Source organism: Notolabrus celidotus, chromosome 15 (genome assembly GCF_009762535.1).
Source record: "Notolabrus celidotus isolate fNotCel1 chromosome 15, fNotCel1.pri, whole genome shotgun sequence".
NCBI lineage: Eukaryota > Metazoa > Chordata > Actinopteri > Labriformes > Labridae > Notolabrus > Notolabrus celidotus.
In genome coordinates, this window is record NC_048286.1 from 15,223,432 (window position 1) to 15,236,487 (window position 13,056).

Below are 13,056 nucleotides of genomic sequence, written 5' to 3' on the forward strand. Positions count from 1 at the left end.
AAAAGTGAAAACAAGGTTCAGCATGTGCTCATTCCGGGCATGTGTGGTCACTAACAAGTTTCAGATTAAAGGCAGATCTCATTTGGAAGAGCTATCCATGGGTTTAAAGTTTATTCCTTTGTGATTCTTAAATAAAGTAATAGTCTGCTCCCCAAAGATGTAATTCTATTAAAACCATAATTAATTTTGGATGCGTAAATTAACTATTTGTTTTTTGATTTTTTTTTTAGACATAGCAACAGAATTAATGTGAAACCACATAAGTACATTATATTTGCATAATAGCATAATATTTGAAGATTTGTTCAATTTCAAGTAAAAGTACATTTAAAAAAAACAGCATGCCTTTGATCTTACAGATAATAGAAAGACTACATTATGATACTGTAATTCTAAGTATAAATGTAATTATTACGTGATATTATACATAATACTATAGTCCTTCTTATCTTTGTTTCTTGTCGTTTACTTAAAGTTTGACCAGCTACTGTGCGTGGGATAGATTAATAATCTAAGTGCATCATATTTAGAGAACCAGAATAACTGATGAGACTCCCCGTCCTACACGTGATAATCACGCCCGTTACGTCAGTGAGCGTGTGTGGGCGGGTGGAGACCCCAACAGAAACAAAACGTATTATCTTTAGGGAGAAGTGTAAGAGGCAGAAAGAAGATGAGACTGATCCTCTTTGAAAGTCCTGAGTCAATCACAGTGCGTTCATCACAGTCTTTGTGCACAGCAGATAGAGGGCTCGCAGACAGAGATATGGGCATGCATTTACACAGATGGTTCTTATATCAGAGGATTAGAAAGCATATTTCCTCAATAAGTGAAAAAACAAAGGCTTCTCTGGAATTTATGATGACTTAATTGAGGAGACCTACATGGATGTATATTTGTGTGCGAACAAACCTGGATTTCTTTTGTTTTATCAGTCGGGCATGTGTGGTCAAATATTTAGAAAAACAAACTTCAGGTAGGTTCCCTTCACTTGCGAAAGGACGTGTTGATGTATTCTGTAACCTTTTTTCCCCTTAAAAATTATATTGTATCATCACTTCATTGGGAGCTTTGTATAGTTGTGAGGGAAACATTATAATACACAGTAAAACATGATGTGATATTAAAAAGTAAGGTACTTACAGTGTTGTTGTACAGACATGAATTAAATAATAATAATTGTGTGTGTGTGTGTGTGTGTGTGTGTGTTGTGTGTGTGTGTATAAATTACCAGAAGATACCTTTTTCTTTTTAATACTGGCCAGTTACAACCATCAATTAGAGAAATACAACCAATAAATATCAGTCTGATGTAAAATGTAATATTGTCATGGCAGATATTAATGCTGCATTTAACTATAACAAGTTCAATTCATTTACGTTTTTTTCAAAATCCAATTTTGCTACAATTTTTGTACTGTGTTTATATGTCATTTTAAAATGCCTCATATTTTCATATCTTGCATTAATTCCCCTTTTTTTTCTTGTTTCAGGCGTTATATATTAATTGCATTGATTATGAAGAAGGCAGTATAAATAACCTTGTGATAATAATTGTCTAAAAACCTGGTATGTCTTATTCCTATTGATTTTAGATTTGTCAAAAATGATTGATGATTGATTAAATTATGAAATTCCAAAACAAGAAAACCATAGCTGCTCCTCCATCTTGGCGGATATAATTGTCCCGAGTTTGTCAGTTTGCTACAGTTACCTGCACAACACTTTTCTTTCTTATTAACTATGTCAACTGTGGAACTCCTGTTTTTTTACATTGTGGCTGTTTACGAAATAATGATATTCTTTAAATTGTAACTTTTAAAATTATAACTTTTTACATTTTTACTTTTTAGATACTGTTTTTTATTTATGAACTGTGTTGACTGTTTTTTAAATAATAAATTACAATACAAATGTTTTATTTACACACATGCTAATAGTCATTATTCCCGTTACATTTGTGGCTGTTAATATTTATATGCCTGTTGACTATGTTTCTTGTTAAATGCGTATGAGATATGGCTACATAAATGACTCACCTAAAGTAACATTTAATGTTAATTTAATTCTGCTATATACCCATATGTTTCAGGGGGCATGGATGAATCTAATCAATGATCAATTTAGAGTACAATGTCTACAGTTTTGAAATTCCTCCATGTTCACAGAAGCAATGCAAATGTAAGCAAATGCAAAAATGTCTGAGACAAGTCAAGTGAATGTATACAAGTCATTCTTACATGTGGCAGAGTGTTGACAGTGCTGCTGGAGCTGCCTGGACTCCCCGTGCCCTCCAAGGTGAGCTCCGTCTCCACCAGGCAAAGGGGACCATGGGAAAGCTCACAGGCCCGATTAATCACGGCTAATGAGCTGGAACAGTGGAGCTCGAGCTGCCTTCCATGACCATCTAACCTCACAGACACACACACACACACACAGACTCACTCTCAGGCACAGATATATGTCAGACACAGACCAATGTGTCCAGAGCAGAAGAGCACACATTTGTACATGTTCTGCTAGTGTGTCATTGCATAAAACATAATCAATGCCAAATTAAAAAAAGGCTGTTTGATGTAGATGCGCATCAACATGATAAAAACATGACATATAGAAATAATGTAAATACTTCTTAAAGAGCAGCATTATCACATGACACCGTAATGTTAAGGGATGACTCGAAAGGGGAAATAAAACATTACATTGGTAAGCAATAGAAAAAACTAGCCTGCCAAATTTCTTTCTTCAATAATGTTAACAGAAATTTCAAACTTACCGCTTTGCATTCACTGTTTCTTGGCATCAAAGTGACTCCTGAAGCCAGTCGGTTATAATGAACAAAGTTTAAACAAACAGAAAGCGGAGCGATGAATGAGCGGAGGAGGAAAACAGAAATAAGTGATGTCACATATAGAAAGTGACGATTGAGAAATTGATGTTGATAAATGTACTCCAAAGTATTTTTCTGTGCTGAAAGGCATGCCATGCAAGAAAAAGCATGTATGACCCCTTATGTATGTGTGGGCAAGAAATAAATGCTCTCTTTACTGGACACTTTAAATCTATTCTTTACTTTATATATGTTCTTCCTAATACCCAGTTATCACATAAAAAAAACAAGTGAACCAAGTGGTGTTAGCACCAAAAATAATAAAAACATCACTCCTTTTAAGGTCCTACATGGTGCAGCTGTTATTATTTCATGTTACATATGGCAAAGCGTACATAATGTGGTTTCTCGACCTCTCTCTGGCTACTGGGGAAGCTACAGCGTGGGCCTCTTACTGTACCCGTAGTCCTTGTGGCACATATATCTTCACTGACGCTTGTGAGTGCACATTACAGTTATCATTCCTGCAGTCACATATATCTTAGGCCTGACTTTGTTGCAGTGTCCTCTGTCCTTGCTCCCTGGCAGGTGATGCAACTGAGACAGCGTGGAAGGTGATTGTCATTTAAATGCCTGTTGTTCAGAAATAGATCCAGTTGTTATGTGATAATGGCCACCGTTGGTGGAGGTCAAGAGGGTGTGGTGGTCTGTGTGTTAAAGAGGGGTACACTATGGTCTGTAAATCCTCATGGGTAATCTATCTGATAACAGTAGAAGAACTGAGGTAGTAGGTGTGGCCTTAGCTATGAAAATCATTTTACAACTGATTTAGTCTGGGTTTACATGTTTAGGATTGCAGCCTGATGCCCACATGTTCAATAAGAAATCTGAGCCGACAGACTGCACTGTGAATGTCTACCTGAGCAGTGACAGATTCAACACACTCCTACAGATGCTCTCCTTTTAAAGACACACCTGTCCAAGTTTTAAAGCAACCAGTGGAAACCTAAGTAAGCCCAGAATGTGTGGTATGACATCATGTGTAGAGATGTGTGCATTTTGTTTTAACAATCAAATGTTGTCACCCCCCGCTAGTCAGCCCCAGAATTAGTCGGCTGAAACAATCATTCATATTTCTATTATCATAGACCTCTAATGCTAGTAGTCTGTGTCTAAGCTGTAGCACAGCCAGCCACCTCTAGGGATAAAACTCCAGTTAATGGCTACTGCCATAATACTATAATGCTCTACTACCTGGATGTAACCAGCACCAATGACAGATGGATGAGCTGTATGTAGGCTTTGTCAAGTTAAACTGGCATTGAACAACTTGACCAGAGCAATATGCAACTCACACAGGACTTTGGAAGGTAACCTTCAAGGAGAACAAAAGACTGGTTTTGCTAGCTTTACTAGTGTTAGCTTCACTGGTTGAACCGATTTTAAATGTTTTACTTGCAGACTTTGAGATCCTGTGTTTAGCCATGTTGAACATCCAAATCTGTCAACTGCTAATGGCACATATCCCACTGCGAGGAAGCCTCCCACCATAACATGCTGAAATTACAATGTAAAATGCTATTCTGAAGGTTGCTGCTACGGTGGTTTCACAGTTGTTAGGACTGTACCTCAAATAGGGGAGTCAATTATATATTATTATTAGTCATGGGCATGCGTTATTCTAATTAGCACTTTCTTATAGATGTCTCTTTATAGGGAATGCATTGACTCAGTATCACCAGCAAGCCAGACTTAAAACATCCTCTACATTCTGTCGACTTTAGAATTCTCAAATCAACTCATGCCATTAGTTTCATCAGTGTGGGAAGACATGAGGGTGGGATGACCTCTTTCTCTGTTTCTAATATCTCCTCAAAAATCCCTGCGGGCAGGATCGTCTTGGGTGTTCTAGGGGGACTCTGGTGTTGTTATATTTAACAGGTTCCCAGCACAGAAAGCATGGAGAAGAAAGAGGAGGGAGGAAAAGAGACAGAGAAAGAAAGCTGTGTGATGGCGAGCTGACTGCAGACTATCGGCCTGACCTGGAGGAAAAAAGCCCCCTCTGTGCATGGCTCGAGGTAGGATCTATACCTTGCCCTTTCTCTTCCCCTCTCACTCGTCTTTTTCCTCCTTCTTGGTGGGGAGGAGGGATGTAGGTAAATGAAGCTTAAGTGAGCCTGGTGTCTGGTAATGTAATATACACAAAGCCCTTGTCAGGTCTGGATCCAATAATGTGTCATTTACCACGTCTGGAACAGATTGGCCTAGATGATCGGAGTGAACCTTTGCCCGGGTGAAGAGTGCTCAGCATCCCTTGGCCTGGAGGCCTTACAAGCAGGCCCTTGACTCACCCCATGTCCCCTGCACCTTTCACCCTCCCTCACTCATCTCTTGTAAAAGCCAAGCCGTGCCCCAGATGAGATAGTTTGTTCGACTATTTGTGTAATCACACTGAAGCATTTCTTTTAGCAGTATCAATTACAGCTTTTGGATATTTTGTTAATTAAATCTTTGTTGGAAGCAGTTGCCCAGGGTAAAAGCTTAAGTAAGATATTATATGAACTGAATGAACTATATTAAAATCCTGCTCATTTTCACACTCAGGTACTCTTCTCAAAACAGTTCCCTGATCATGGTATTTTTTTGTGGCACAAAGTTTTCCAATGCGTCAGAACTTTTTATTCCTTCAAATATAATTTTGAAGCTTACCAAGTTATTGAGACTAAACAAACTGCAACCACAGAACATTGTCTCTAAACCTCATATAAAAACAATTACTATCCAAAAGTAATTCCATCCAGAAAGGAGAGAGCAGGTGCACCTCAATATCATGGTTAGCTGAAAGGCATTTATTCAAAATTCAAACCTCAATCGGTCCACCTGTGGTCACATTCAAAGACAATGAGTTATGTTTATTGGCAAATACAAGAGCAAACGTTAAAATGTTGTGGGCTGTAATTGTGCATATGCAGTTGGGAGTTGCACATTAATCACCTTAAAAATTTAACCTGTCAACCTTGCTTGTTGGCACCAGAATTACTAGTGTCGAACAAATCATTGATACATGTATTGCTGTATGCCTGAAATGCTAGTGTTATATGTTGTGTCTAAGCTGTAGTGTAGCCACCCGCCACTAGTCAGTGCTGTAGCTCTGATTAAGATCTACTGCTATAATGCTGTTATGATCTACTACCCGGATGTAAACTAGAACAAATGATACATGTCATCTCATAGCACATGTATGTAGATGTAACTGGTTAAAACATGTATATAATCACTCAACAGGAGCAATGTAGAACCAGCACAGGCATTCGGACGTTAACCTGCAAGGAAGACTGAAGATTGTTGCTGCCGAGTGTCTGCTAATGTTAGCCACACTCGGCAAACCTATTTGAACATTTACCCACAGACACTGTGATCCTGTGTTTAGCTGTATTAAATGCAATTTTCTCCATTTTGACTGTTTTCAGATTTTTCTCTATCTTTAGACTACTTGGTTAGTCAGAATTAAAATTTTCATTTAAACAACTAGAAAGTCAGTCATTTTGCTACATCCCAAATCTTGGTGCTGAGCCAATAGAAACCATTAATATTGGGGTACTACAGGGATCATTTCTTGGCCCATTACTACTTTCAATATTGATTATTAACAATGCACCTCCTCATAAACATTTAACATCATTCTCTCTATATAGATGATACAATTTTATATGTTTCTGGTTGAACTCACCCAAGACTCCTTTCCAGTCCACCTGTTGCTTCTCAGTTATCTTCTTCTTATTATTGACTTGATCTGATTATTGATAAAACCATACTTTTAAACTACTTTTAAAATCGTTGGATTACATAACATTTTCTTATTTACAGTGGTTTATATCATTTGCACTCTCAACCTGACAGTGTTTTCAAACATGAAGTCAAAAAAGGAGTCTAGTTTCGAGAAGGTTGTGTTTCCACGGGGACCAGGGTGGGCATACGGTATGAGATCATGTTGCTAATTACTAGTAGTTGTAGACTGTGTTTTAGAAAAGCAGCTTATCAGCAATTTGTCGAGAGAGGGAGAGTGCATTTGCTTACAGTGGTAATTACCAGCGCAGGGGCCAATGGAGTTGTCATAAGTGCAGGTCTGTATGGACGTGTGTGAATTTACCACTTCGTCTCTGGTTGCCTGGGTCCTGGGCGCAGCCTTCAGCCCACACAGAGAGTGTAGGGCCTTGGAGGTCTACAGCTGTGGATGAGAGAAGAAAAAGGCTATACTGAGATATACTGGGTGTGTAGAATGTTTGAGAAAGTTTAGCCTTAGTTAACTATGTTTGTTTATGTTCCAGCAGCACGGTACCCATTACTCTTTAAGACTGATATTGTACTTTCGATATCATTTAAAACCTGTTCTAGCCTGTGGGAAAGAAGACAAAGATGAGACAGAACCACTGAGACAATGCTGTAGCTATTTATATCTTTCACCGCCCTCTTGCTTAAGAAATTCTGTAAATCAATGCATCTTTGACCAAGGCAGAGACAGAGAAAGAAAAAATGTCTAAAGACAGGAATACAGGAAATATTTCTGTCTTGAAGACTCCCACCCGTCCTATCACACACTCCAAATGTGCAATGTTGTGCTCACCAAGGCGGAGTCATTCTGGAGGCCCCTGTGGAGTACTGTAACTGCGCTCCGTAGCACCAACTCTGATTTAGTACTGTTATAAACATGATGTAGTGCTTACAGTGATTGCTCAGACAGGAATGTTTCTTTTTTATTTCTCTTTTTCATACCTGCACACAGTTTCACATGTTTGCATGTCGCGAGAGGGAAAGAGAAAATGTGGGATGGCATGGTTTATTTCAGACCCTCTCTGCTTTAGCTACTCAGAGTACACTGACATAATCTTTCAAGGGCAGCCTTAAAACAGTGAAGTGCCACCATATGGCTCACATTCTGTCTTGTTGCTTTTTGGAACAAATCCAGGTACTTGTTGAACTAAAACACCAATGCAAAGGGTCCGGATTTAGAGGGGAATTAATGGGATTTCTCACTAATTAAAAGACAATTTGTTTGTTCTCGCCCTTTCAAAAAATGCAACCATCCCCAACAAGTTGGATTTATGGTGTGCCTGCCAGCTTCTCTCTGGCACAAATTTTCTAGCAACATGCTCCCGGCACAGAGCCCGCATGGCCGGCCACAGCTGGCTCTTATTACAGACTCATACAGTAGCCATTCTTTTTCACTTACCCCCCTCCCTGGTTGGTGACGCTTATTAGAAATGTAACATACTAGTCTGGGAGTTTGTTACAGATTTATGCATCACAGGTGCTCCCTCGAAAAAGCATGCAGGGGTGGCGAACAATCTGCAGTAGCACAACATATGTACATGTACAAAGCAAAGAGTGAGCAACACTTTTTTAGAATAGAATACAGATTTATCATGTAAAGTTCTGTTTTCTAATTATTAAATCCAAGTTAAATTGTGTGTATGAATTAATGTTTATTTAAAGCTCTTGTAGGGAGTTTTCATATTATTATGAAACAGACTGAAATGAATATTGATGCCTCTTCATGACCTTCAAAAACAAACAAGACCACCAGTATAAAGATAGACCTTTTCTATATTTTTAATGTCATCTGAAACTGCTGCCAGTTGAAGTAAATTACCAGAATTTTTAAAGTTGAAATTTGGTTGAAATTAGGTCTGGACATCTTGGATCTAATTTCTGCCATTTTCAACTTTCAAAATACAGCTATAACATGTTTTAATAACAATTTTGTCTTTAAATTTCAACATGTTGACTTTAGCATTGGACGAAGGGAGGAAATGTTCATTTCAGACCCTTTCTGAATGGTGTTTTTGAATGTCTTTTCAATGGTTTCCCTAGAACTTTTTATAAGTTGTTTCAAAGAAAAACACTCACTGGGACAGCACTTTTTGAAACAGTTCCTACTGAAAAGACTCATAAATAGCAATTTATTTGAAAGTTTTTAAAAAAGCAGGAAAAGATTTAGTTAAAAACAGAACTACGGCATGTACAGGACAAGATCAGCAAAAAGGTAAGGTGTACTGCTTAGTACACAGGGTCAAAATCAATGCAAACCAAAAGTTCTGTTTAGGAACTCTAAGCAATATTTTTTCGTGTGTTAAACATCTGTGTTTGATTTCAGTGGAAGGGTTGTATTTTTTTCTGATGCTTTATTGTAATGAAATATGTTGATGTTTGTTAGCTCCAAGTGTTCAAATTTTTACTCCAAAGACAAAAACACACTTGAAAATAAATTCTTCATTGTGCTAATCATCTCTCACTATATTAAACCAGTTGATTTATTTTTCTAAAGTAAGGTTCTCCATCTCAGAGCTAGTGCAATGGCATGTTGAGTCAATTTGCCTGAATTTTTATTTGAGGTGACATTTTTATCTATGACATAAAAACATATTACAGTGTGTGGATAGTGCTTTCATAATTATATAGGTTTGTGTATTTTGTGAAAACATCTTAATATCACAACATACTCATACTTATTTTTTTCTTTAGTGGAGTAAGTTTGTGAGCATACTAAAATAGAAAATTTTCTTGGAACCTAATGCAAGCACACCCTCCATGTAATAAGGATTGTCTGTATTGGAATGAATTTCCAGAGCCGCCTCTTGATGGACTCTGACTGGTACCTGCTGTATCTGCTGCCTATCTGTCAACACCAGCTCTCCTGAGCATCAGCGTGTGTGCTGGCAGACCGTTTCACTGGGAGTCTTACAGTGTAGCTGCTGCCAACACATAAAGAAGAAACACACTCCTGCCCAGAACACAGAACAGGATCCTGAGTGACTCGTGCAAGCAGGGACACATCTTGGGAAAAAAGGGCATTCTTGTTCATGCTGCACAACATGTGACCAGAGGTGATGAGTTCATGGACTAAGCTTTGAGTTGTTAGCCGGGCTTCTGACAATGTCTGTCTCTTTCCATCTTTGCCTCATGTTTCACGGGCCGCTCTCCCTCAGAAGTGTCCCTCCCCTGCCCCTGTCTGGACTCCTCACTTTGTCTCCACGCTCAGCTACACCTCTCCAGTTACTTGGCACCACACCTCCTGGTTGTTATCCCCTCTGCCTCCTCTCCTTTGACTCCATCCCCGCCCTCTCATGCTGAGGGGGGGACACTCAATGCCTTTACTGTGGCCTTGGCCCCGTGTTCCTCCTGCCTGTAAGCCAGTGGGTGCCCCGCTCCACCCTGGGTGATTGATGGTAGGGATGCCCTCTCCTCTCACCCTCCACGCCCCACCCCCGGCTAGGCGGACAGCATAACGTTTCATGAGCTCATCTGTGTGGCGCCCACCTCAAACGCAGGCACCACTCTTGTCTCGTCCCGCATGACTCCCTGGGGGACACAAAGCATGTGTGACCTCGCTTTAGCCGGCCTGCAACCCCATCTCCACACAACCCTCCAGCACCCTCACTGTATCGTCACTGTCTGCATGCTCACTCTGTCCAAGGGCTCCCTTCACTAAAGCTAAAATATCCTTGTACTCCTCATTTATATTCCCATCCATCTCAGTTTGTTTCTACATCTATGGCAAAACACAAGCATTATTTTAGAAGACCTGTGTACTTCAAGGTCCGCTCAAATAATGCAGAAAGGCTTTCATGCATAATAGAAATGGAAAAGTTGAAAAATGAGCAATAATACTTTTAGAATGCTTTTCTAGGTTACTGTATATTGTAGTGTCTTTCTATATATCAAGATTTTCTTCTTCTTCTACTACAAATTAAATGCTTTTACATGATGCCACTCAAACATCAGCAATAAAACTGAGAAATTGTTTCCCAGGTCATAGTTTGCACCAATAGCCAATAATCATTGATCATGATCTATCAATATTTTATTTTTTTGCACTGGATCATATCAATCTTGAACTTTCTTGAAACGTAACCAGGACGCCCCCATATGGGGTGTCGGATCAGAATTCCTTCTCCAAAATGTCTTCTTTAAGTTGTTCAAGGCAGTTTAAAGTGACACATTTAGCTCTCAGATTTGGAGGAATATTTGCTTTTGATGTGCAGTTAAGAGGGGAATATAAGTCTGGTATATTAGACGCTTAATGCTTAATGCTCACCATTGTGTTCTGGAAAGTCCTGAACATGCACTTTCTATGCATGCTGAAGTTCTTTTTAATATCATTTAGTTTTTGTTCAACTGCTTGACACCAGTGCAGCACTTGAGCTCAGCCTGCAGTGGTGTTGATATTTGTGAGGCACTGCCCACAAACAGCCTGGAGTTGTGAGCACTACAGTACCACATAACCAGAATTAAACAATATTTATTTGCTTCATAGTATACCACCATTTTCTTTAAATGCATGATTATGACCTAATGAGGGAGAAAAGCTGATGAGAGCTTCTAAAATACCAGCTCTGTTTGTGCCCCTATATGTATCTCAGTAAGCTACAAAATACCTTTCTCTAGTTTATACGTTTTTTAATAAAACAGTAAGAAACTGATCTATTGATTGTATTTGTACTTTTTAGATGAGAAAAAAAAATATTAAAAACATTTCATATTCTGAGTTTTACTGTACCTGGTGTTTTTTCATCAACTACTTTACATCCACCAAAGGCCCTCAGCTTCACTTCAGACCAGATTTATGTTATACTAGATGATTTTGTAAAATCCCATATCATGATCAATATGTAAGTCTTCATTTTACACTTTTCACTTTCTGTGCTCAACAATTCTGCTGCAGTTAAAGTTGGGAAAGGCCTGACTGTGAAAAAGGTCTATCAACAATGGTCTAAGTTTGGTTATGTAACATTTAGCTAAGTCAGTGGATAATCTTGTATTTATGGAAACGTCATGGTCTGGGTTGAAATTACTATGCTGATAAGGTTGGGAGACCTTTGTCGACATGGTTACAATAATAAGTATGGGGAACAACTGTGGTCATGTTCAGCAAAAATAAATGTGAAACATACAATGGTCCAACCTTTTGTTGACCATCTATCCACTTGGAGCTCCTCCCTTTGTGAACTTTGTAGTTCCTCTTTTGCTCCTGCTTCGATTCAGTAAAACGTCACTCACATTTTTGAACATGTTGTGTTTTGGGGTCTTCGCTGGAATGACTTATGTTGATGTTTTTCTCATCAGACAAAAAAAGGTACTTCTATAAAAAGCAGGGGTCAAATGTAAATATTTATCAAGAAGAGCAGCAAATTCTGACACTTGGGATGCAAGAGTTCAGGAATGTTGGTATCTATACTTGACTGAATCAATTAAAGTCCTTAAGAGCAGTTTCAAGTGGATTACATTTGGTGTTGATTGGTGTATTATTTGATTCTTGTCCCCTTTCATCCAGCTGCCCACCTTACCTTAACGTCCCCTCAGGAAGCAAGGAGAGACCGAACCTCCTCTGCATGTACGACATTCCAGGCGGGAAGGAATCTGAGGACACTGATCACCTAATCTCTCCGACTGCAGCAGCACCTGTCGAGGCAGCACTGGAGAGAGGGAGAGGGGGGATTGGGGGGTATATGTCAGATCAGTGGCAGCTCTGTGATGACCTGATACATGTCTCTCTGTATTAGATGGTGCTGGCTGCTGCTTGAAAACCACTTGTCAATCAACACCGACACAGAACCATAGGATTCCACAAAACATTTTGTAGAGCTATTTAGGTTAAAACTTGTTCTGTCATATCAAACATGATTGGAAAATATTAGAATTTGGATTCTATCAAGATGTCATTGAAAATGTGTGGATTTATTTATTTATTTTTTACAATTTTTATACTGATGGAATCTACTTTGAAGACTGAAACTTTAGAGCAGCCTGAGTGCCTTGAAGTCGATGCAGAGGGAGCCACCTGACCCAAATGAAACCAGATCATTCATGTAAGAATAGAGCACCAATGAAAAAACTTCCTATATAGTCTATGAGTCCTGCCTGACAACCAATCAAATATCTTGCCCAGCTGTTCCCGTGGTGCCCATGTGCTAGGAAGAAACCTGAGAGACAGTGAGCAAGACATGAATCACCCAGGATGACGCTACAGTTGTTACGTGTGATGAAGACGTTGAGATTTTTGCCATAGTTTAACTGTCACAAGAGGTGTTGGTGTTATTGTTCTGTACACTTGGGTTTTGCATGTACATGTCTTTTTCCTTTCTGGTTATATATTATTTATGTATACATGTATACATTATTTTTATTAGAGGTAGCCTAAGTCACAACCAAGTCTAAGAGTTCATGA